Below are 4,294 nucleotides of genomic sequence, written 5' to 3' on the forward strand. Positions count from 1 at the left end.
TAGACCAGGCTGGCCTCGAACTTAGAAATCTGCCTGCCTCTGCCTCCCAAGTGCTGGGATTAAAGGCGCAGGCACCCCCACCCGCCTCTCCAGGGAATTTCTGATTTAGGTTGCCTATGGCCACGCCCTGAGGGATTACATTGATTTTGTTACTTGAGGTAGTGAAAAATACCCTCAGTTTGAGTCCTAGACTGCATAAGTGGGAGGCAGGGGTTTATCTAAAGGGCTGGAGTATTTCTTTCTAAAACTATCTGAATCTTTAGGGAATAGAGTCTAAGATCTCAGCTTAAGTTCAAACCCAGGAAAGATACAGTCTTGTCTATGACTCATTTTTAGCGTATCCACTGTCTTATTAGCGTTTCTATTGCCATAATAAAACATCATGACCAAAAGCAACTATAGAAGGAAAAGGTTGATTTGGCTCACACTTCCACATCACAGCCCATCAATGAAAGAAGTCAAGGAAGTAACTCAAGGCCGGAACTAATGAAGAGGGCCTGGAGTAATGTTGCTTTACTCAGTTTGCTTTCTTACAGTAATGAGGCCACATCAGCCTAGAGGTGGCACTGCCTACAGTGAGGTTAGTCTTCCCACATAAGTCTTCAGCCAAGAAAATGTCCCACAGGTCAATCTAGTGAGAGCATTTTCTTGATTGAGGTTTCTTCTTCCCAAATGACTCTAGCTTGTGTCAAGTTGATACCAGCACGTCCCATCTACTGGCCTTTCTTCAACTTGGTGCTCAGACACCAAAATACTCAGTCCTAGAAACAGGAAGAGCTTCCTCCCAGTTAACAAAATCATACACCAGCACTTACTAGGTGCTGTTATCCATATTTAAAAACATCAACTTAGCCAGGCGGTGGTGGTGCACGCCTTTAATCCCAGTGCTTGGGAGGCAGAGGCATGGTGGATTTCTGAATTCGAGGCCAGCCTGGTCTACAGAGTGAGTTTCAGGACAGCCAGGGCTATACAGAGAAACCTTGTCTCAAAAAAAAAAAAAAATCAACTTAATATTCATTTAAAAAAATTCCATGAGGTAAGCTACATTACTATCTTCTTTTCATAGATGAAAAAAATTGAGGCACTGTGAGGTTTGATGACACATTTCAATGTCACAGAGATAACTGGCACCTAAGTTAGGGATGCTGTCCAGGCAATCTGGTTCAAGGACCCACCTTCTCTCCTATTAAACTGTGTGGCCACCTGCAGCATGGACTCCCCACCACTAACCTTGTGCTGCTTAATTTTTTATCAAGTTGATTCAAACTAGAGTCATTTGGGAGAAGGCAGCCTCAGTTGAGAAAATGCCTCCCTCTGACTGCCTGTATGCCAATCTGTGCTGTATATTATCGATTAACAATAGATGTAGGAGGGCCCAGCCAGCTGTGGGTGGTACCACATTTGTGCGGGTGGTCCTAGTTGTATACAGAATGAAACCAACCTGAGTAAGCTGTGAAAGTAAGTCAATGAGCAGTGTTCCTCCATCCCTCTGCTTCAGTCCCTGCCTCCATATTCTTGCTTTGAGTTCCTGACTAGACTTTCCTTGATAATGGACTGTAAGTTGTAAGATGAAATACCCTCTTTCCTCCCTACCTTGCCTCTGATCATGTTATTTATCACAACAAAAAACAAACTAGGAGAGAGTCTTCTCAGAATAGGTGGCAGTGGGAGACATTTGGTGCTTATGGGACAAAGTCCATATTATCTGCTGGGGTAAACCTTGCCTTTGATCCCAACTATACATTATTCACATAGAATTCAGTATTCCAAAGCCAGGCAGGCACAGTGCTACAGGCCTTTAGTCATAGTGCTTAGGAGCCGGAGGCACACAAGCAGATCCTTTGAGTTCAAGGCCACCCTGATCTACAAAGTGAGTTCTAGGACAGTCAAGGTTACACACAGAAACCTTGTCTTGAAAAATCAAAACCAACCAAACAAAAGAGAATTGAGAATGCCCAGACGTGTAGCACGTGCATTTAAATCTGTGCCTACTGCAGTTGCTCATTGGAGCACGGCGACCTCTGGTGGCAGTGATGCTAGCTGTTAGACCTCAGGTTTTTGCTGATTACAGGCACCTCTACCTGGAGTGGAGAAAGCCCTAGACTTATCTGGACACAGCAGAAAGCCAACAAAAGACTTATCCTGGAACATCTCTTGTCTAGAATGTAGCAAAGAGCAGTCTTCCAGGAACTGGAGATCCAAGTCAGGCTGATTGAATACCAGTCAGCATACAGAAAAGCCCGAGATAGAAGGACATGGAGCTGCCACCTCGTGGCAGATCATCATCTTGAGTACAACAAGGGAAAGGGATATAGGACAAGACCCCAAGGGAAGGCAGTACTGGACTTTTAACTAGGGAATCCAATTGATGGTATAAACTGAATATTTACATATAAACTGGTATAAACTGGTATTACTGGTATTCTACTCAGAAAGTCCACATTTGAGGAAACATGGTACTTATCCAATAGTATTCTGGCCTAAAGATTGCTTTATTGTTTTTTTTTTATGAATAATATAAATTCCAAAATATTAATACTGTTTACTTCTTTGGTATCAAAATCTGTTTCCTGAGCACCTCTCTCTATGTGCCATAACATACTCTTGTAAAAAGTAATGGGAAAAATAATACAAAATTACTAGCAAAGTAAGTTGCTTGCATAAACTGGTAGTATTTGAAAAAGGTCTTTTTAAAGAAACGTGTGTGGTTCCCTAAAGCAGACATGCAATAAACAGTCAGGAAGAATTATGGCATGCCCCCATAGCCTGCTCAAACTAGAAGCAGAAGAATCCACACATGGACCAGTTTTTCCTAAACACAGGAAATTCACAGCAGCCAGAGGCCAAACTACCTCAGCTTGATTAAGTCCCTCTGCTCTAACCTCAATAAGAACAGTGAGCCGAAGGCGCCTGATATCAACCTGTCAGCTCCTTTCCAACAGCCTCGGCTCCCTGCTTGCCTAAGTTCACCCTTCTGTTCCTGCCCGGTACAAGCTCTCGTTCTATTTTGTAGAGTGAAGGTTGCCCCATTCAGGAATATAAAGGCTAATGAGAACTTTGTCAGACTTGTTAAAATTCTCCCTCTGGTCGTAGGGGAGAGCACCAGCTAATGAAAACGTTTCATTAGGACTGTATGTTCCATTCACGTTAGGCTGCCATGGACCGTGTATCTGAGGAATGGCTGGCTACATCTCCAGTCTTCATTGGGCCTCTTTCACCAAGGCAGGTTTGAAGTGGATTTCAGGAGAAATCCAACCATATTCAGGGAATTTCGGAGAAAGAACCAGATTTAATTTTGCCCCATCTTCTTTCCTATCTCTACAACAGTCCACTTTTCGCACTGCCTACAAACATATTTCTAAAAACGTTTATTATTGTGTGTTTGTGGGAAAGGGACGCATGTCTAGAGGTCAAAGGACAACTGTGTGGAGTTGTTTTTAATCCTTCCACTTTTTCATGGGTTCTGGAAATCAAACTAAGGCCACTAGGCTTGCACAGTGAATAGCTTTACCCAAGACATCTTGCTAGCTCCCAAACATAGTTTTTCCGACAGAGGCTGCATATTATTTGGGAATCATTTTATTTCTCTGATCAAAACAAACTAGCCAATTGAACTGTACATAGGCATTGTCTGAGATTATGTTTATAAACTCATGGATACATAAACAAGAAGAAGCTCTTCTACCAAGGAAGGGTTCTGTCTGCTTAGGTGGCAATTTCCTTCTTGCAGGTCCAATAACTTCTGCCCATGAAAAAGAGTCTACCAAGCAGTTTGTGCTCTCAGTCAGCAAATTTACTACTTGCATAGCTTAAGCCTTCAACTCTTCCACAGTATACATTGGGTTGTGATCCTAACAAAGCCAATTTTAAAAAGACGACAGGGAATAGTGTGGCTTTTTGCAGGATTCCAGGTCTTATAAAAAAAATAATTAAAAAAACAAAACAAAACAAAACAAAACCCAGACTCAGTAGGAAACTGAAAGGCAATTTTGAATTTAGGGGAAAAAATAAGACAAGCTAGACATCTCGGCAGCCTCTGGAGGAGGCAGACGGATAAGAGGAAAAGAGAAGACCATGCTTTTGGAGTTAAAGGTCAGAAAAGCAAGCAGGCTCAACAATGCAGGCCTGGGAATGGCTGCATGGGGTAAGGAAGGTCTTCAGCCTGATTGAAAATGCCCAGAGCCCTAGGGTTAGGAGTTCTGGCCAGTATTTGAAGGAGATAGAATGAAGAAAAGTTAAGTTTTTCCAGTGAAAACAGGCAGGCTTAGCAATGAGGGCTGTAGACAAAGAAACC

This window comes from Mastomys coucha, unplaced genomic scaffold, assembly GCF_008632895.1.
Source record: "Mastomys coucha isolate ucsf_1 unplaced genomic scaffold, UCSF_Mcou_1 pScaffold22, whole genome shotgun sequence".
In the NCBI taxonomy this organism is placed as follows: Eukaryota; Metazoa; Chordata; class Mammalia; order Rodentia; family Muridae; genus Mastomys; species Mastomys coucha.